Here is a 22,789-nt window from a genome sequence, read left to right on the forward strand (position 1 = left end):
TTAACATCCTAACTTGTAAGGCATTCAAAATATCTACTTTCGTTCATTTACATCAGCAAAAAAAAAGAAGCTACCAAAACTACTATGGTCTCATCTTTCTCTCTCTCTCTCTTTCCTTCTTGCTTTAAAGAGAAAAACTAGTCCAGGAACTGTTGTGATGTTATATATTAACTCTGAGGGCTGAGGACTGTGCTGCAGTTGTTACATCTCTCTCTCTACCAGCTGGTGATTAAGGACCGTGGACTTCAATAACCTCACCATGTTTGTCTTGCAAATGCGTCTGAGAAGCCCCAACAACCTCTCTTGACAGGCAACAAACAAACCTGGATCGAATCTGCTTGGATCTACTTTTTAGAAACAGCATTGCAAAATAATGCCAGGTTACGTGGGCTCTGGGGCAGTTCACTGAGTTTCTACACACCTCCTGGGATGTTCAAAGGGCTTTCAGAATTCCCTAGAACAGATACAGAGACGCCCACAATGCAGTGGAGCACAGAAGACACTCCAAAATCTTCAGCTGAAAATGACAAGCAAAGCAATTTCACTGCTTCTGTTTTGTCATGAATTTCTGAATGATCTTTCTGGTAGGCAGCAAAGTGAAGCATCACTTCTCCTACAAACCCAGGGTGGTTCTTCAGCTAGCCCTGTGACTCAGGACTCCGAAACGTTTGTCCCTGTAGAAAGAATTGTGCAGGTTTAAACATCCTCTTCATAATGAGCAAAATTGTTAATCCCAAAAATCCATAAACAGTTTGTGAGGAAATCTGCCTATTCTACTGCAGAACCCATTTTATGGGATTTGTTAATCTGAGCTGTTGAGTAATACCATGCACGCATCCTATCAACTTGGAGGATGGCGCACACGTACTTGTTTCCAACGGCATCTATCTATGTTAGTATGTCCAAATCCTTCACAACAATACACCGGATAAATAAGGAGCATATTTTCTGGATTTTTTACATAGTCAGCTGGATGGCAGTTTCCAAAGATACAACAGATACTGATCTAATTCACAAAGCTTTTAACTGTTCCACTTAAAGTTCAAAGAAAATGCTGAAATGTAAGACAGCCTGAACGACTTCTTTCATAATCTAGAAGATACAGGATTCCACATTATTGCGGTTGTTTGTTTAAATCTTTAAGATACACTCTTCCAATAATATTCTGCATGATAGAGGGAAGATACTAATTATTCTTGTAATTTTACACCATAGCCACTATACACTGAGCATATCACATCAAATAACCTGTATTTCATCTTCAACTCAGAAAGCCATCATGTGAAACAAAATCCCACTTGAAGAAATGACAGTTGGTTTTGGTTCTGTTTCTTTTTTTTCTTAATGTAAACACATTATATGACATATACATTTGACTATAACAAAGTAATCATAGGTGAAAACATACAGCCAAACAGGTTTTCATACTTAAGTTAGCTTTGCTTTGGTTTTGCATATTGATTCATTGTTAAAAAAAGACTTCCTCATTAAATTAAAAGAATTATTTTCCCTTCTCTTTATGATCGTTAAGAGAAGTCATTTGCTGCTAAATACATCATAGTATGCAATAGAGGGTAAGCTGTTCAATTTCTTACCAGAATGCTATGCTGCAAAGTTTAACAACACATTCATCAGTAAATAGATATGGAAAGCGCTGAACATGTAAAAGAAGAATTTGAACCAGTGGAAGAGGTTAAGCTTCTTCCTAATAATAGTAATAAAAGAGCTAAGTGTAGTTGTTAGAAGATTCAGATATTTCATTCATAGCAGCTTCCAGCAGCATTAAATTTTAATTTAATGAGGCTTCAGATGGGAGGTTTGAGTTCAAGGGGAATGAACTAATAATTGACAATAAGCCCTTGAGAAGACCACTTTGGGCATTAAAATTTAATCCTTAATTTTGGAAGTAAAATTAAAATATTTGCTGTATAAAGACTTGAGTAGACTCTCTCTATCTTGAGTAGACTTTCTGGATTTTCAGATCAAAGTTATTTAAGATTTACCCTTCTTGCTGCCTTACAGGTGAGTAAATAGATCTGTACTGGGTCTGGCTGGTATGGAGTTAACTTGTTTCAGGGCAGTCCCTTGGGAGCTTCATTTTGGATCTGTGACCAAAGGTGTGGGTAACAGCCGTGTTTTGGCTCCTGCTGAACAGGGCCTGCCTAAAGGACATCTCAGTCTCGCTCTGACCAACAAAGAGGAGGCTGGGAGGGGATGCAGTCGGGACGGCTGACCCCGATGGCCGGAGGGACATCACCAACCACGCCATGCCGTGCTCAGTGAGGGAACGGGGGTGGCAGGGAGTTTTTCCAAAGTAACCTTTGCCCCAGGACTGGCTGAGCATCAGTCTGGTGGTGGTAAAGGATGGCTTCTGCAAACACTTTTTTTTTTTTTCCTTCTCTCCCCTTCACCTATTAATCTGTTTTTATTATAAGGTTTGTTTCTCACTTTTGCCCTTCTTATTCTCTGCCCTGTCCACAGCAGGGAGGGACTATGTGGGCACTTAGCTGCTGGCCAGGGTCACCCCACCACAAGAAGGAAAGCCCTAAAAGCTCCATTAGCAGACACCAGTCGTACTACTAGCAGTACACACCACCCTCCGTGGCTCTGCCGACATCTCAACTGCTTTTCAGCATCTGCTGTCTCTCTATGGCATGCAACTTCATTAATATTTTTGATTAATGAATTTGGGGAAGGTAAGATCATGATTGTTGTTTTAAAAAGAAGAACAAAACCAGGAAAATCCCTCTTAAAAAAAAATAGGATGTTTTGTCACCCAAAATAATTCCTGTCATGCCATAATTTTGATTTTACATGAATAGTGATACCTGAGGAAACTGGCAGTATGAGTCTATCAAGCAGCATGAAAAAGCACGTACATTAATGACACTTGTTCTGCATTTCACCAACTACATTACACATCTTCTTGTTCACTTTCCACCCAAGGATATCAGATGATCAGAAAACATTAAGTTTAATTACAGAATACATGATTTAGATATTTACTGCTTGCGACAACTGTGTGTGCAGTTGTAATCTGCCTTCTTTACTTTGAACTACCATCAGTAAATATCTAAGCCTGCTCAAGACTGTCATGTAAGGAATCCTTAAGTAACATAACCTTCAGCTATCTGTTAAAGAAGTTGGAGAAAATCCTGAACAGCAAAATCAGACATCTATGGCTAAAAAGCTTTCAACACTCTGGTTCAGCAAATAATCTAATATAACTAATACAGGGAAGCAAGTCATAACATATTGGCTTCTGTGCATCATCTTGATTTGTTGAAGCACCTCTTCACAAATAACACTATTTTGGGTGACCTTCAGTGTTATGGCTTTTACAGAAACAGAGTAAGAATAACTGCAGCAAATAATTCAGAATCCAGTCTAACCAGTTTAAGGAAAAATATCATTTTAACTTTTGCTTTTAATTTGAAAAAGATACTGCAGATAAGAACTAAACAGGACCTCTTTGTATTCCTTGGCTGACATTTTTAAAAGATTAAAAAATCCCAGTGCTTCCTCCACATATACTGACTTGTGTAAAAGCTACACAGAAACAATTAAACAGCTGCTAAAGTGTATTTTTTAAAACTGTGTATGACTACTAGTCCAAACACATGAACACTTTGACACACATATGTATGCCAGCCACACTTCTATTCGCTGAGATGTTCACACAAAGCGCTTGCCTAAGACACAATATCCACATGTGGATTGCAGATGCTGTTTTGGCCCTTCTCATATACGTACTGGAATGCAATCCTGCCTCTGCTTACAATGAATAGATGACTATTCATAAAAGCTAGCTAAATATGAAAGCAGTGGGCATAGATAAAGAAAAGCTAAGATTAACGAAGAAATCTCAGTGTCCTGCATCCTTTGTTTCCTGTGTATCTATGGTACTTCATAATTCCTGGGTCAAGTTCCTTGGATTCCGAGGTAAATCTGTCACTTTACTGTGGCAAGTTGTACTGACAAACGCCAAACACTACAACTGCACAAAACACACTTCATGATCATAACAAAGGCCTGGTTGGAGACAGCCTTGGCTGCAGTGACCATGAGATGATGGAGTTCAGGACTGAGCGTGGAAGAAGCAGAGCAGCAAACAGGATTGCAACCTTGGATTTCAGGAGAGCATCTTGGACCTCTTCAGGGACCTACTTGGAGGAGTCCCATGGGTTAGGGCCCTAGAAGGCAGGGTGGGTTCACGAGAGCTGGTTACTATTCAGACATCACCTTCTCCAAGGTCATGTCTATGAATAAAAAGTTAAGTGGAGGGGGCAGGAGACCTGCATGGATGAGCAAGGAGCTCTTGGCAAAACTCAAACAGAAAGAAGTATATGGCATGTGGAAGATGAGACAGGCTACTTGGGAGACATTGTCAGAGTGTGCTGGGATGCAATGAGAAAGGCTAAGGCCCATTTGGAATTAAATCTGGCAAGAGATGGCAAGGACAAGAAGGGTTTCTTCAAATACATCAGTAGCAAAAGGAAGACTGAGGAAAATGTGGGCCTGCTGCTGAATGCTTAACCAACCTGATAGCTTTCTGTGATGGGATGACTAGCTGGGTAGAGGAGGGGAGAGCAATGGATGTTCTCTACCTGGACTTCAGCAAGGCTTTCAACACTGTCTCCCCTAACATCCTCATATTCAGCCTCAGGAAGTGTGGGATGGATGAGTGGACAGTGAGGAGGACTGAGAACTGGCTGGACAGCAGAGTGATGAGCAGTGCAGTCTAGTTGGAGGCCTGTAGGTAGCGGAGTTCCCCAGGGGTCAGTACTGGGTCCAATATCGTTCAACTTGTTCATCAGTGACCTGGATGAAGGGACAGAGTGCACCCACAGCAAGTTTAATAATAACACAAAGCTGGGAGGAGTGGCCGATACCCCAGAGGGCTGTGCTGCCATTCAGAGGGACCTCCACAGGCCGGAGGGTTGGGTCAAGAGGAACCTCATGAAGTTCAACAAGGGGAAGTGCAGAGTCCAGGCACCAGTACAGGTTGGGGGCTGACCTGCTGGAGAGCAGCCCTGAGGAGAAGGACCTGGGAGTCCTGGTGGACAGCAGGCTGACCACGAGCCAGCAACGTGCCCCTGTGGCCAAGAAGGCTGACGGGATCCTGAGCTGCATTTGGAAGAGTGCTGCCAGCAGGCCAAGGGAGGTGATCCTGCCCCTCTACTCAACCCTGGAGGGGCCACACCTGGAGCACTGTGTCCAGTTCTGGGCTCCCTTTTCACAAGAGACACAGATCTGCTGAAGGGAGTCCAGCAGAGGGATATGAAGGTGATTAGGAGACCAGAGCCTCTTATGAAGAAAGGTTGGGAGAACTGGGCCTGTTTAGCCTGGAGAAGCAAAGACTGAGAGAACATCTTATCAATGTATACAAATATCTGAAGGGAGGGTGCCAAGAGGACAGGCCCAGACTGTTTTCAGTGGTGCACAGTGACAGGACAAGAGACAACGGGCACAAACTGAAACACAAAAGTTCCAGCTGATTACGAGAAAAGACTTCTGTACTGTGAGGGTGACAGAGCACTGGCACAGGTTGACCAGGGAGGCTGTGGGGTCTCCTTCTCTGGAGATATCCAAAACTCCCCTGTACACAATCCAGCTTTAGATGATCCTGCCTGAGCAGAGCAGTTGGGCCAGATGATCTCCAGAGGTGCCTTCCAACCTCAGCCACTCTGTGACTCTGTGGTTAAGCATGTAGCAAGATTGGCAAGATCATTCTTCTCCAGGCTAAAAAGGCCCAGCTCTCCCATCCTTTCCTCAGCTTTTTCTGAAACACAAGCTAACATTGGAAAAAGAACACCAAGCTGTATTCAAATACTCACTATTCCAAATAAAATAAAATAATATATATATATATATACACACACACTTCAAAAACTGGATTAAAGAGAACCAAACACTTTTCCTAAGAATATTTAATAATCCAAATACTGTACATAACTTCCTTTAAAAAAATCTTATAAACTGATGTTAAGTATATCGATATATGCCTGAATAAATTATGTGTTAAGTTTCTAGGAAAACTAGAAAACAGCAAATGGAATGAACAGGAAATGAAAAATATGACAGAAGCATCCATAAGTCTAGTTTACAGCAGCAGCTCAGGTTATGGAAAGCTTTTTAAGGGGAACAAGGTTAATAAAACCAAGATATAATTCAGAAATGGCTATCATCTCAGAAGTAGGTTACGTGAAAATAGCCTGTCTTTGCCTCTAGACTTGTGGAAAGCTAATCGTGAAAAACAGATGACAATTAAAGTGATGTTGGACAGTGGACTTACTAAAGGAATAATGATTACAGGCAGTACTGGGAGGGCAAGCATCAAGCTAACCATAGGTTTCTTGTAGAGTTTAGGTAAAGCTAAACTTTGCAACCTATGTAACCAAAACTTCACTAATGAACCTTGTCTCAGAAGAATTTAAGAGTTTGCGTGATGCCTCCCACAAAGATGAGAGATATCCATAATACAGAAAGGCAAACAATGCAGAAGAAAGTGAATAAATCTGAGCAGGCCTTGTTTCAGTGAAAGGGGATACATCCCATGTAAAGTCAGAAAAAGAGACTTTCATGAATGCAAACTTTTAAGCATTACCTCCAAATGTGGTGGTTGCACCATTCCCAACCCTTAGAAATACTACACCAACTCAGTCTTCTCCTCCCATCCTAGCCTGCACTCACACAAGGATTTGTTTAGCTCAATAGCAGACTGAATTGGAAAACTGATTCACAGAAAAAAAAAAAAAAAAAAAGATGGGAAAAAAAAAGGCTAACCAATTTCCTGATGGAGTTCCTCAGTCTGATGAACATGAATGTTTCTGCTGACACAAGGAAGAAAGCAACATGAGCATGAGAGCAGGACTGAATGACATTTTTGGCAGACAAAGATGTGTTTGAAATTAGTGCTTACCAGCTTGAACCCTTCAGCAAAGAGAGCCTATCATCAACTAGGAACAAAAGGAAAAGATCCCATGTCAAAGGATCATGATGAATCAGTCAATCTGTTATTACTTGAAAAAAAGATAAGAAAACAATGGTGTGATGCACAGACTCCCATGTGCATACAAAGGATGATGCAGACACTTGGTATGTGGGTAAACAGTAAACCACAGCTTGAGCTCTTCTACTGAAACCCACAAAAGGCATGAACTGCGTGGGTTTAGGATGCCTTGTTTCTTATCCTGTATCCCAATGGTAAGCAAATATCATAATCCCTTTAAACAATTAGAGACCACATAGGTCAAAAAATGGTTTCAGTCATCTGTTTTCTTGAAACAGAGGTTGAAACAGAGCTTTCATGAGGTTGAAACTTTATTAGCTCGCATTAGAGTATTTCCTTCAATTATTCAGCCCTCAACCACAGCTACCAGTCCACTGCCCTGTCTTTTTCTGTCATGCCTAATCTTTCACTGCTTGATTACACAGACACCCCTATATTTGAAGTAACAAACACACACACACACCACAGTCTTCCAAAAATACCGTGTTTGGACACCATATTTTTCAGCCCAGATTTCCATTACTTTCACTCAGGCATTAAGGGTGCTTAGTAATTAAGGGACATTATTGGTCCTGAAAAGCTCTGTTTAGATATGCCATAGTACTTTGTATCAACCTGCCCTGCAACCCTCCTGCCAGCATTTTGACCATCTCAAGACCTACTTTCTGACCTCATAATTGGGCTGTCATTACACCATACCTGTCCTGTCAGCACTGGTGACAGATCCAACATCCCTTTTGTTTTTGCAGCCATCACATTCATGGCAAAGCACACAGCTATCCCAGTGGAGGAAGGCCTGCACAATCCTCACCCCATAGCCCTCCGTTGAGGCTCAGATACTTGCAGCTACCAAATGTTGTATATTTTTAATATAATGAATCATTACTGAGTTTCTCTCCTGCTGACTGGATGCCTGTGTTATTAAACGGAGCGTTCTTCCTCAAATTGACCCTAGACTAGCAGCTACCTCTGCTGCACTTGCTCAGGGCAATCCCTGTTCAAGATGGTTAACTTCACCTGCCTGAAGATTCTCCACCATTCTTCCAATTAGCTTGAAAGGACAAATGCGGTCAACATTTGCTGATGAGTGGTCGGTGCTGTTTCTCACACAGAGAGTGAAGAGGCCAAACACGTCGCACCTCTTTTTGTTTCTGTCAGGACTTCACAGCCGTGAGCATGCACCAAGGCTGAACTCCCCCAGGAGCTCTGAGCTCTGTATGCCCTCATGCTCTAAAAGCATCTGCTACACCACCACACGCTGCTCAGAGCAGCTTTAACAGCTAAGCAGGAAAAAACATATCTTGCCATATGTTTGTTTGCAATGTGCACAACAACCTGATGGCAACACAGCCAGGCAAGCCTGCATGTTGACAAATAGTTTTCCACGTGGTACCCGACATGCTACCACAACACGACAGGTAATGCCAGGGTATGTCTATACCTTGTACCTGTAGCACCAGAAAATCCTTAGTTCATGAGCCCACCAGTGTCTGTGTCCAGAAAGATGAGAAAAAATAAAATTGTAATGAGAAACATTTCCAGCAGAGAGAACTCTACCTAGAGGTGCTATTTATGAAATACACATATCTCTGTTTGTAAATAAGTATGCATGTATCTACACTGACTAGCACTCCAGTCACCCCGTTCCAGAGAACAGAATTCAAAGCAGATGAAATGCAAAGAGAGAGATATCAAGGGGAGGAAGTGCACATCCTCTAGCAGCAGGAAGAATGGTTTGGGATATTTACACTTTGAACAAGCAAGCTCATTCCAGAATACCTAAGCTTATAAATACATCCAGGGGTTGAACAGCAGGTGAAGGAATGAATTATTTCAGCTCACAAGCTGATATGAAAACAAGGTAGAACAGACCAGCCACAAAATACAAACAAAAGCTTAAAGATCAGAAGCCTCCAGTAGCAGAAAACTCTCCCAGCACATACAGAGGGTGCCAACACATGAACAGAATTAAAATGAACTTTGACCATGATATGAGACACAGATGCATGCTAGAGCGGGGACCTGGAATTTGTGATTCAGAAGGCAGGCTTCTTCAGAACTACTCCCCTCTCCTTAAAGCACAACCTCCACCCACCTAATAAAGTTAGCATGAACATCTCTGTGTGTATATATATGAATGCTGGTCCTGTGTGCAGGACAAGGACAATAGCAAAAGACCTCTTTCTTATAAACATTATCAAAAATAATAATAATAGAAGATGTCTTAATAATGAAAGGCAAAGATGCTGGCAAGTGTCAGCTCATTTCAGGTAAACAGCACAAACATTAGCAAAAAATATTTGTCATGCATCCCAAGGTGACTAGCAATAAAACATTAGAAATTTGTTTATACACAAAAGCAGACAGTATTCAATATACTAACAATTTTATTTTTCAAAATTGCACAGCCTTAGTTAGCAGAACTAACGAAATTGCCCATCATTAATTTGACTCTCATTCACATTTACTTGATATTATGAATGTTACTTTTGGTTAAATTTCTTTAAACTCAACTTCCTATAAAAAATCATTGTTTAATACAGCCGTAAAGACTTTTCTACTTTTGCCCTGTTAAAAATATTTTAACAGACATCAAATGATATACTTTTAGCTTCTTCTTTGAGGAAAGAAGCTTGAGATGTGACCTTTTTTACAACTTCTATTTGAAAAGCAATGGAAAAGAAGAAGCTGAGTGAAAGTGGCAGATGATTGCGGCACGAGAGCTGGTTTCAGCCTATGCCAGGGAAAGCTTGTGCTGGTATTAACATGCATTGTCTAAAGCAGTTTCTTAACAGTTTGGATTCCTGGCTTCAAACTCTCCAGTAAGAAAAATAATAGCAGTCACTAGGGGATTTGCTGCCTTGCATACTCTCTACAACAAATACATTAAATATTTTGCAAGAGCAAATATCTCGACTTCCTAGAATGTGCTGTAACTGGTCATATTTACCACCAGGTAACATTAGCAAAGCTTGATGCGTTCAAAACCAAAACTTACTTATTTATGAAATGGCTGTTGATGAAGTGTGCTTCCTTACAGCTCTACGCTGTAAGCCATATGCCATAGTTAACACAAGGAGGTGCTTAATTGCCGTTCTGAATTACTGGTAGAACTCAACTCTAGGCTACTCAAATAACTTGGCAGCAGGGTTACAGATCTCCATAATTTTAGCTCTGAAAAGCATGTTCTCAATCTGAGCACGCTACCTGAGCTAGCACGAAGAGCCGAAAGCTCAGACTTCCTGTGGCTGATAACGAAAGAGGTGCTCTCGCTAGGTCAGCCCCTGCAGCAGCACCTTCCCATCCAGACTAAACTTTCATCTGTGAGTGGCACACGTGGGGAGTCACTGCCTGTGTTCCCACAGTCAAGCTGTGTTTTACACATAAACGGAGGTTGCAGAAAAATTAAAAAATAATACTTTCAAGAATGTACAGAATTGATCCGAGAAGAAATCAATACATTTTCTGCATATAAATTAAAAAACTATTTCTTTTATAAGGCCTAGTACTCTGAACTGACCTGTTTTTTTCTCCTAAGCAATAACAAAATTTCATAAATTCATTATGTGTGCATTCCCTGAAAACAATATAGACTGGAAGGTTTTAAAGCAGGATAACTTGTGATTTTCATTAAAGAGCCTTCTCTTTTTGGTACCAGCTACTGCACACCTGTAACACTTTAGCAGCAGAATGATAAGGGGAGTGATAAGAGCCATAAATGTGTTAATGTGCATGCAAAATAATCTAAACCAAGTAGAGGGAAAATTAGAAGATGTAAGCTGACTGTTTTGCATTTCCTTCATTATGACAAAGCAGCTATGAAAAGAGCACAAACAGAAAGCTCTGTGTACTTTAAACACCAGAATAAATATCACTTAGTACTATTTTCAGTTCCTGAAAATAGATTTGTCAAAAGACTGACAGTTAACATTTTGTATTTAGAAAGATTAGAAATATGCCAGAATGGTATTAACCTTGGATTTCTAAACACTAAATTAGGATACCTAAGAACACTAAATAAGATAATGGGAATTCCTTAAACTGGGATAAATCTGGGAGCACACAGACAAGAAAAGCAAAGTGAGTCCAACAGAATGCTGCAATTATCTCTGTACTAAGCGTTTTTCCAAGAAAATTCAGGGATGAAGTTACATTAAAAAATAAAGTTAAAAAAAAAAAACATAGAGTCTGTATATCTCAGCCAAGTTATTTCAGTCCTACAATGATACAATTAAAGAAGGTAAAAAAAAATTCTGAGAAGCAATTTAAGTTGTAATCCTAAACACTGTAAAGCTTTAAACACAGTAACTTCTGTATTTTATTAACACAGAGGAGAACACTGTTCAGACAAACTACACTTACTCAATACAGAAGTATGTACATGCAGTTGTTACAGAGAAACGCAGAGAAACCTGTGAGAATGTGGCATTCTGCAAAAATCAGAAGAAACGCAAACCGTATGGGGAAAGACAACTTTTGAAGCAATTTTCACTTTATGAATCAATGCAATAAACCAGTAGTAAAACCAAGTGTCTGAGAACTGTTTCTGTTTATAGGGACATTTAGCTTGGTATGAATTAACTTTTAAATTGTGCTTAAAGGTGGTTGTGTGTCATATGACAAAAACTTTCCAAATTATACTCTCTATCAAATGCTGCCTGTTACTGAAAACGCCTCATCTAAAAGACTGTAAAACACAATGGAAATCAATGTGGAAGAAAGCTTAACTAAAACAGAAGTCTGATCTCTTTCACTCGTGTTGCATGAAATGAGCTTTAACACGTCACAGAGGATGTTTCCACCCACCAGACTGTTCTTCAGCTTGGTTTAGATTTGTTCAAAAGAGTCTCCACTTCAACATCCATAAACGCATTTAACCTCGATCACACAACCAGCTGTACAGCCTCCAGCAATAATTCACTTACACACCTCTACTGTCAATAAAAGATCCAGTGTGCTTGAAGCTGAGCCCGTTTTCCCTTCGTGACAATTACTAGGTCAACTTGAGCTGCTTTCATCTTCACTCTTCAGCCATCTCTGGGGCTTTTGTGGAGAAGAAAAGCACAGGAAAGACGAACTTTGTACACGTCCTGGATGAAAACAAGAGGAACTGCAAAACTCGCTACTCAGAGTAAACAGCTAGTGTACACACGGAGGGATGAAAAAAAAAAAAAAAAAACACAAGAAAAAAAAAAAAACACCTTTTTGTTCCTTTTCATTGTGTCCTTCAGTCACTGTATGAACAGTGAGTTCTAACAAGACGTGCTGCAAGAGTAGATGGGTGTAAACTTCATTTAATCTTTCTCTAGCTTGAAAGTTTGCTTCCTTCAGAGCACTGAAAAATAGAGGGTACAAAGGGCAGGCAAGTCTTCCCATAGTTTTTGAATTTCATCTTCTTATTTCACCAGCTTCTGAAAGAATACCTTCATTAATTTATCTTCCAATTTTCTCTCTTTATTAAGTTGTGCTACAGTCTGAAAAAAGTCAGACCAATGATAAATTGCACTGATTGGCAAACAGCCTTGTGTTTCCCACTTGAAGAGTCAAAAATACTCTGTCATTGCCTGTTTATAACTAAAAATTGAATTACACATAAATACCACATGGAGGGGAAAAAGAAAAAAAGAGGTTATGGTTTTGAAGCACTTGACTGTGCCATTTTTATTCCCTCAAAACAATCTTGCACTGAAAGTTTAACGATTTGGATCCAAGAAGGGAGCTGGTTTATTAGAAGGTGTCATGCATCAAGTATAACAGAGTAAATTTTCCACAATAAGCACCTTCATACAGACAGCTCTTTCCTATTTCAGTGCTTAATGCGTTAAGTTTTCAGATACAGGAGCCTAACTTGTGGACACAAACTGCCTGGTACCATGCTCTGCTGCGGTCTCTGCACAAACCACAGTTCCCAAAATTAACGGGGGCTGTGGGAGCCCCCAGTCCTCCCCCAGCACCCACCATATGCCTTCACTGCCTTCCACACCACACATCTCTTAAAACTGCCATCAGACAGAAGGGATCCAACTGGGTATGCCTGGGAAACGACTTTTGTCCCAGCCCACGAGATGCTTACTCTACCACCAGGCTGCCCAGACAGGCGGAGATGGACGTGCCAGCCAGGGAAATGCCATCCAATTGCCACTTGAGAGCAATTTGCTCCTCGTGCAGACCCATTTATGGGATCTGGTTTTCAGCTGCTTGCGAAGGACTGCCACACCACGCTCGGATGACCGGCACTGGTGACAGCACCAAGTGGTAAAAGATGCTCTGAGGCCTTACATAGCGAATGGAGCTTTTTAACTGAAAATCTTCTTTTTAACTGAAAAATCTTACAGGGTCTAGCAGGTCTCTGCATGTCTGTTTTTTGAGAAATATTGTTTTCCTTGTGCTTTCTGTTAATTAAACAGGGTGAGTGTCGAGTGGGGGTTATCCAGTGAACATTGGTTTCCCCAGCTCTGACTGCAGAGGCCTTCTGCTCTCTGGGTGTACAGCTTTCACCAAGCGGCACTCACCCCGCAGTCTGAAACTTTTAATTACAACACAGTAAGGTATAAACAATCTTAAGGCACTCTATTTTCATGGGTACCCTTCAGCCACACGAAGCAGCTGAATGAATTACCTCCAAATTAGCCAGGCACAGAAGTGTCGCCCTTGAGGGGAACTGCGTGAGTGGAATTTATGCGAGCAGAGGAAATCAGGCAAGTGGCAGCAATTAACAACATGCTCACATCCCTCGGCGTGCGTACAGCCTCCGAAGATTCGCACTTAGCCACCCAGCTGGATGCAGGAGAGACAATCACCCCCGTTTGGCACTGGAGCATTGCTAGAGGCTGCTCCCAGTGGGTGACCACAATCCTGTGGCGCGTGTGAAGGCCTGGCGCAGCACTTACCTGGTGCCCACAAGGGCTTTGGGAAAGACACCTCTTTTCTGCCCGTCACTGCTGCCAAACGCTTTTGGTTAGCCTTAGGTTACACTGCTGTGGTGTTATGCAGCTTTTCAGATCAAGGTAAAAAATAAACATACATGAAGTTTTTATTTTAGGTCTATAAATTTTGTTCTCAATAAGTCCTTTTAAGATCCTTGATACTTCTGCTTCTTATCACTATTCCTGTTCTGGATCAAGTTCTGAATTCTCTCCTCCCAGCTAATTATTTAATTATCACTTTGCCCATCTGTTTATCTGTCCATCAACGCATTCATTTCCCTCAAGACACAGAATGCCAATTTTCAGGCTTGTGCTATGACCTCTTATACAATAACATGGTTGTAAAGGCAAACAAAGGCAAAACTGGTCATAACCACACGTTTAGCTGTGGACTTCTTTCAAATGCAGTAAAACTAATCTCTAAAACTAATATATTGCTAAATGGTGCATGCTGTGTTTAAGCTTGGCTAGTACAGAGTTCTGCTTTATTACTATTTTAAACTTAAATCTTAAAGTCCACTGTAATGATACACTCTCCTGCCCCAAACTGCCACCCAACACAACCTCTTGCACTTAAATAGAGAAGAGGGTTGTTGTGTTTTTTTGTTTTGTTTTGTTTTGTTTTTTGACATGGTTTCCTGTGTACACAACAGCAGCACACACTTTTTTAGGTCCCTTCTCCTGACAGATCTTATACATCTGAAGTGTTGGCTTCCCCTCAGTTGGGCTCAAACACTGAGAAAAGATTTTCAAAACACTTTGCTCTCCAATGACTGAAACCTAAGGCCTGGCTTGATACACAGAACTGAACAGTACCTGTAAAACAAGATCCTTAAAAATAAGTCCTACTGAATGTATTCTTGTGTAAAGGTGTTAAATTTTAAACAACCTATTGCAAAACGACCATCCTGAAATTCCGTAAAAGTGGAAAACGACAACAACAGAACTACAGGGGAAAAAATATCAGCAGAAAGCTCATTAGAAACCACAGTAAACTAAGTCACAGTTTTTAGGGATGGCAGGTCATGTGGCCAGCACTACACAAACTGCAGTTAATGGTCAGGGCCATATTCTATGTCCTTCAGCTTTTGATGTCACCTGGAACATGCCTTCAATAGATGCTTTCATCTCTTTTCATGTGCTCTCTCCTATTCAGCCTCCTGTTTGCAGTGAAAGAACACCTTAGAGGAATAAATAAAGAAAATGTACACAGCATCTGAGCACCTTCCACTGAGTTCACATTTAGCACTCATTCTCATCTGTTCCCAGTTGCCCTCCTGGCATCAGCAGCAAAGCTCTTGTTTCTGGTGACTCACAGCTATCCACTCCTGTGTTCAGAATCACTTGTACAGCAAATACCACCAGTAACGCTGCACAAAAGCATTTGGTGGCAATCAGCATACCTTCTGCCTCACTGACCAGCGTGGTGCTCTGCAGACCAGCACAACACAGGTTGACAGCTTGTATTAGAGAAATTTCTCTGCAATGCAAAGATTAGGACAAGGGGCAACAGTTTTAAACTAAAAGAGAGTAAATTTAGGTTAGATGTGAGGAAGGAATTCTTGTCTCAGAGGGTGGTGAGGCACTGGACCAGATTGCCCAGAGAAATTGTGCATTCCCCATCCCTGGAGGTGTTCAAGGCCAGGCTGGATGGGGCTTGGAGCAACCTGGTCCAGTGGAAGGTGTCCCTGCCCATGGCTGGGGGATTGGAATTAGATGATATTTAAGATCCCTTCCAACACAAACCATTCTGTAAGTCCTTGATTAATCACATTTCTGCCATTATTCAATGCTACACGTAACTTTTAAAACAATTTTCAAAAGCTTCCAAGCAAAAAAGGATTTCCAAAGTTCTTAAAAAAAAAAAAAAGAAAGAAAAAAAGAAAAAGAGATTAATCCAATACATCAAAGTGCTACAGTGAACATTTTAATGGATAACAAATTAAGTCAACGTACCCAGAAATAATCAATTGAATTTACATAAGCTGGAGATAAGACCTTGATGTGAAACTCACAGAAACAGAAGTATCATGTAAACCATTTTTAGACACCTTCAATGAGAAACAATTCCACCGACCAATATATTGTCAAATGCTTGGAAAAAAAGGGCTGGCAGCTAGAAAAAGTATCAAGATTTCCTTTACGCTGATTACAGTAACAGACCTATATTATCTTATTTCATGATGTTATTTCATCAGACAGGAGGCTAAAGGATTCTGTCATTTAGCCACTTTATTGTTAATATTAAGTGCTACTCAGTGATAGAAAAAAAGAAAGCAGTAGTCAAACAGAGGAAAAAGACATTAATTGCCCTTCGATGTGTTTAAATCATTTTGAAACATATATATATATATATACTTGGATATATATATCCAAGTACTTTGAAAAAACACAGGAATACGTTCAGAATGGAATACATTTGCTACGCTCATCCTGAATCCACTTGAGACTTCAGCAGGAGAGATCCCTACAGATGAACTGCACATTTTTAAAATAGTTGTTTTTACTAACTTAAAAGAAGCACAATAGGGAAAAAAAAAATAGAAATCTTTAACCTGTCATCTCTCCAGTGCAGATCTGTCTTTTATCTCAAATGCAACAGAGTCAGTTTGTATCACAAGGTTAGCATAAAAATATTAGACGACAGCTTCTAGATTTTGTTACGTAAATTATGCAGCATTCCAAAGACAGCAAAGACACACAAAAAAAAAAAGCACTCAAGCCATATTATTCCGTATTTCACTGTAATAATAGCCATAACTACACAGCTAAGATAAAGGTTATCAACTGCCTCTTCCAACTTGACTTGTAAATTTTTGAATGGCTAAGCAGAGTCCTAAAACAAGCTTTGCTTTGTCTCTCTTGCTTTACCCTCTATTTACATTTTATTTCTCCTCTCAGAAGTCTTTTACAAAGGATCCAGCCTTTTTATCTTATAATAATTAAGTCCTACATGCCCCTAAGATACCCACTGCTGTTTCCAAAATCATTCCTATCATTCCAAAACGATAGTGCAGTTACAAGTGCTAGCAGTACCATAGATAAGACTAAATCTAGACTCCTTGAGGCAGGTTTTATGTCTGGAATCCTAAACACTACAAGCTGGAGGCCCAATAGTAGTAAATTACTTTCTTCAAAATAAAATCAGCAGTTAAAATACATCACTGAGCATGAAGCTCAGGATGTCAACAAACTATCCTCAGAAATGGATTTTTCTTTTAAATAAAAACTCTGCAGTTAGTATTCATGAAGACAGTTCTGTAGACACAAAGATGAGAAAATTTTAAGCAATGTCAGTGTCTATTGACTAAATAAATATTTTTTGATGAACAATTTTTCTTGATTTTTTTTCCACCTTGCAAAGAAACATGAACTACAAAAGTCACCTGAAGCCCAGCTAGTAAAACACAGAATTTGTGGTGCCAGCTGGGGAGGAAGGATGTGGGACAAGCTGAAGATGGGCAAGGGTTTCTCAACAGGACTTGAAAATTACTTTGCACACAAGGGCTACACACATATATGAAACAAATTTTCTTCCACCAAGAAGTCTGCAAGGATATCATAAATGACCATGTATCTAGCTAGAAATACTCTAAACTGGCTTAACAATTAGGACTTAACTACAGGGTTCCTTAACCAGACCCCTGTCTCTATTTTCTTACACCTGCCCATACTCAGTACATACTCAGGAGAGTACCACCTGCAGCAGCTAAGACAGAAAACCATAGGTGGCCTCCAGTATCAATTGGCATTTTTCTACAGGTATTTAAGTAATCCACAATCTGAAAAACATTTTGGGACAGACATAAAGATAGGGGTATATTTTATCCACATCTAACATACTTCATACTAGTTAACCACAATATACTGGAGAGAGCTCTAAAAACTGATTGTTTCATGTAAAACTGCAGTGCTTTATTAATAGTAACTGACATAACAACTTCCTCTTCTTTCGTCAAAGCAAAGAAGCACCAAAAACCCCTGCAAAACTACTTGTATAAAAATAAAACTAAAATGTTTTCAGTGAGTCAAATGGCAATTTCTGACACTGACAAAAAGCTGAATTATATTTTAGGAGCACTTCGTTATTTATGTCTAACAGGAAAAAGGCCTTCTGCTTTATAGAGGACCATTTATGGATAAAAATGAGCTGCTGCCTAACACACATTTTGAAACCTAGTAATCACAAGAAGAGGAAAAAAAAAGATTTTTTCCCACCCTGATTTTGATACCAATGACTTAGTTACACCTTAGATTTGCCCAGACCTAGAGGAAACACGAAGGTAGGTTTTGTTTCTTTTAGGACTGAGTGAGAGCAGTGATGTGTGGATGTCTGGAAGACTTGGTAACAGAGTTTTGACAGAGAACAGTCCTGATCACCTGAAATTTGGTTTAATTTCAGGATTTCTCGATTGGCTTCCAGAATTTCAGTTGTACTTGCACATAAAATACTTTATTTGGATAAATACTCTGCAATACCCCCAATATATTTTTGATAGGTCAGTATTACCTACCAAAGTCAAAGTGGTTGCCACAGCTATAAGAGAACTGGGTCCAGTACCAGTTTATTTCAACTTGAAACTACAGGGAAATTAATTTTCATGGAGAACCAGAATGCTTACAGACATTATATTTGCTAATCAATCATTGTAATGTCTTAGCATTTTGTTTGATAGATTCCACTTTAACGTGTTTTTGAACAAGACCATCTCCTTCTTCAGTGCTTTTTCCCCTCATAGGTAAAGTACTTTCTTTCTTGTTAAATACACTAATATTTAACACATCTTCCAAAACAGCCAATTCCATGAAATTACGTATTATATCTATGCTGGACTGAATGGTGGGCTTCAAAATTAGTGGTAGCTACATTTTTTTTTTTTTTTTTTTTATTTCCTGCACAAATATGTATTCAACCTCAAAGTTCAAGAGGCAAAGATGCTTTCTCAGGATAGACCTTACTATCCCATTTCTCAGTACCTTCCAGTTTAATTTATTCTGTCCTTTTCCACTTATTTCCCACACAGAGCAATAACATGGACTATGGTTGTCTGTTTTGCTTCAGTTCAGTTATTTATGGTGGACAATCTTGAATATATCTGAGCCCCAGCAACTTCTGCAGACAAAGCATCACATAAGACAAATTACACTGTTCTTAAAAAAATATTTGACTAGCATAAAGTTAAACTGTAAATATGAAATGAAGACACTATAAGAAAGTAAGGCATATACTATTACAAAGTATCGAACACTAGTCACTGTTCTTTAAAAGCTTGCTTTGTTATCCCATTTCCTGAATTGCTCTCTCAAGATCAGCTCCTTAGAGCAGGCACAGCATTCAAACACACTCCCATAAAGCTGTGCTGTTAAAGCAAAAATAAAGTTACAATGCAGCCTTTCACTGTGGAAAGAAAAAAAAAAAGAAAAAAGAAAAAAGAAAGAAAAAAATAAAAAGACTGTATTTACTTGAGATAGCTAATTTTGAATAATTGCCACAAAATAATAATTCAGCTACTGACCTGGGTAATAAATATAGAATTCCTATGTCACAGCATTTCCACTGGTTATTTCTGAATTCTGGGACCTCTGGACACATGCTAAATGGACCAAGTATTCCACTGTGGATGCAGCCGGAGCCCAGCCTATTGCTCAAGCCTCCTCCAGATGATTTAACAACTATCACTCACAGCCAAACATGCATCTAAGTATCTACCATTAGAAAACAATGCACCAGCCTGATTTCTGCAAGATAGAGCTGCTGTATTCTTCACTGTGTTATTCCATGAAGAGGAAGAAAACACTGAGTTTTGACAAGTACGTCATATATTTTATATGCTCAAAGCCATTATAATTCAAGTAAGTCATGAGAGTGGCAAGTTTTGTTGATCCAATCATAGAAGCTGAATTTCACAACTAAATGTTTTGAAAATTTAAGAATACCCAACCCTAATTCTGGAAGAAAAATGAGATCTTAGATTAAACCAATCATACTTATTACTAAAATTCACCTATTATGAAATATGCTTTCATTTAATGAGAAAGCATCAGGTAAAATGCAAATTTTAATAAAGATACCTTCTTTACCTTAATCCTTAGCATGTATTTTAACAACTAATCAATGCCACCTTATGGTTTTATCATCTCAGAGGCAGGTAGCACTTCTGAAGTCTCTAACATCTCTGAAGTCCTTGTAATGTTTGATCAACATCTGAGACACTTACCTTTTACCCTCACTTTTACCCTCTGGGGCTCTAAACAAGAACAGAGTTTAAATTAACAAAGAGCCTTAACTTGCATCATTTAAAGGGTATGCATTTTATCTGATACCTCACACACCTATCTTACTAAATTCAAGGCCACTGTGGAAATCCCACGCTTTATCAGAGTGACAGGAAGAGAGAAGTGGTATTTTGGGTTTAAATGATGGTTTGAATGACCAGTTCAGAAAACAGCACCTGAAGCACACGCTTCTAGTTTAAATCCGGTATTCTGCACCCTGCCCCTTCTCTGAGGCTCATTAGAAATGCTAATGAAACTGGCAAGTGCTCTGCACATCACATACCTCAATCTCACCACACAAAACCCAAACTCCTCAGCAGCGGGTGAGGTCAGTCCATGCTCAAGTTGCAAAAGGCAGCTCTGGTTTGAGCAAAGCATTACATGGGAAGAGAGCGAAAGAACTGCTGGTGAAACTGCTGGCTACTTTGCTGAACTGCCAAAATGCCATCTTAACTTCTTTGTGACCACATGTAACATTTATTCCAGGTCTTGTGATCTGAGGATGCTGGAGGCAAAGAGAAATAGACAAGCCATAACTAATTTGAAGCCATAACCACTTTCTTTGATTGCAAAGCCAGTCTCTAATAAAGATGACCAGACCTCCTGCTACATCAGAGCTGAGAATGGATTTTCTTTTCTCTTCTTGCAACCTAACGGACACCAATCCTAAAGGAGTCCCTAAGCCATCTGCCATTAACTCTCCAGCTCTTGGAGCACAACATAATCTACATCAATCTTCCAGACAACAGACGAGAGAATTTGTTGAACTGCGGCGCGTATCGTGGGAATGTATCCCGAGGCACGTTCAGACCTACCTTGCGTACAATCTTCCTGTATTTTTCAGTTAAGTTTTCTTTTGTTCATCAGACCAACCTGATACACAAAACCTAACTTAAAAAGAGTAAGAAATTTGTCACTTTGGGAAGATGAAAGTAGTTTGCATGGCCTACCTCACAGAGGGAAAATACAACCAACCAACAACAGCAACAAACAGGAAGAAACTACAAAGGGTGTAAAACAAAACAACAAAAAAAAGGAGGACAGGAAGTACATGTCCAAATGCTTTGTATTGCATCTCTCTGATGTATAAACCCAATTTAACCAGACAGTACTCCCAAGCAGACAGAAACTACTCCAATGACGTAAGAAATGATGAAAACATATTTCCAACCATTTAGATTAAGCAGGTAATTTAGGTGGATTACAGCCAATGCTAAGATCACCTCAAATATCACTTAGTGACTTTTTCGTTTTTAATCTTTTTAGGTACCTTTTTTGTTTGGTCTGTTCAGGTGTATGAATAACTTTAAAAAAAAATGAAGGGAAATTCTAGGGAAAAAAAAACAACAACTGTTAAGAGGTGAGCTTAGAGGGAACACTAGCAATTTAGAAGAGAATTTATCCTATGGATGTAGCTCCTCTCAAACCAGCTACTGTTTACATACCTTACTTTGTTATTCAGTACTTTTGCTGTTTGTATAAAAATAACCTGTAGGGACAGGCTACCTGCTTTAAAGACTACCAGGCATCCTACCAACCTCTTGCAGGACCTGTCCAGGCAAACCGAAATCAGAAGTTGACCAAGGTTGAGATTCCTCAACCGTTTGCTTGTCTCCTCAGCCATCTGAAGCAGCAGTTACTATTCCTTACCTAACAGCAAGTATTTGAAGAAAACTAAAAATAGGCAAATTAAGCCACAAAGTTCACTGACATCGAGGTTTGGCCAGATTACGCTAGTTACTATTTAACGGAAGCGAGCGGCTTCCTGTCACCAAGGCAAACAGCGCGCGAGCGACTTCCATGTCGAGCCCATGCATTTGCGCTCCTCACATCTGCTCGCAGGTCTGCCCCGTAGCTTCGATGGCTTTCCACGTACGCTTGCTTCCAGGTCAAATAAACAAATATGCTTTCTAGGACATTTTATTTCCTTCTTCCTGCTTCCAATCGCATTCCACGTTCACCAATTTTTCCTTCCCCAAAAAGTTTTTGGACTTCCTCCCACTGCGCATCTCTTCCACTCTGGACGTTTTCTCCTACCAGGCCCTGCTCAGTGTCTCAACAAACTTTTATGCGGCTTATCTGACAGAAGCAGAAAATGCTTCTGACCTCGTAGGAAACAGACTTCTGAGATGAGCAGTGAACGTGTGGACACCTCTGTCTCGTACCTAAGTAGCTCGTTCCCTTAAGGAGGCTTTTTTCTTCTTCTCCTCCTCATTTTAAAGCGAGGCAAGGATAAAAAGGCATCCTGCTCATTTAGCACTCGGCATGTGCTTCCTGAGGGATGCCTGGAAACACAAGGCGTTACCTTTCTGTCCCAGGGAGGTGGCAGCAAGGTAAGCTGGCAAGATGAGGCACGCAAGGCTGTCAGCCCCACTCTCAACCTGCGGGGACTGCGTGGGGCGTGATGGTGGGTGCAAAGCAAAGCAGCACAGGGTGCAGGGCGCAACGCAAAGCAGTGTACCGGGAGCGAGGTGCGTGCAAATGGACACATCGCTCGGGCTGATTTTGATTTATCGGTGCACATGCCTGGTAACTGAGGACACGCACACCTCTCTGCAGGCACAGACCTCCGGAA

The 22,789-nt window shown here is 40.2% G+C and overlaps 1 protein-coding gene across 1 annotated transcript in view; it reads right to left on the reverse strand.

The window, feature by feature from the left end:
• TNFAIP8 (TNF alpha induced protein 8) overlaps positions 1–22,789 on the reverse strand; it is a 63,599-nt gene that overhangs the window by 40,423 nt on the left and 387 nt on the right. The window lies entirely within an intron of this gene.

Source organism: Aythya marila, assembly GCF_965140915.1.
Source record: "Aythya marila genome assembly, chromosome: Z".
Classification (NCBI taxonomy): domain Eukaryota; kingdom Metazoa; phylum Chordata; class Aves; order Anseriformes; family Anatidae; genus Aythya; species Aythya marila.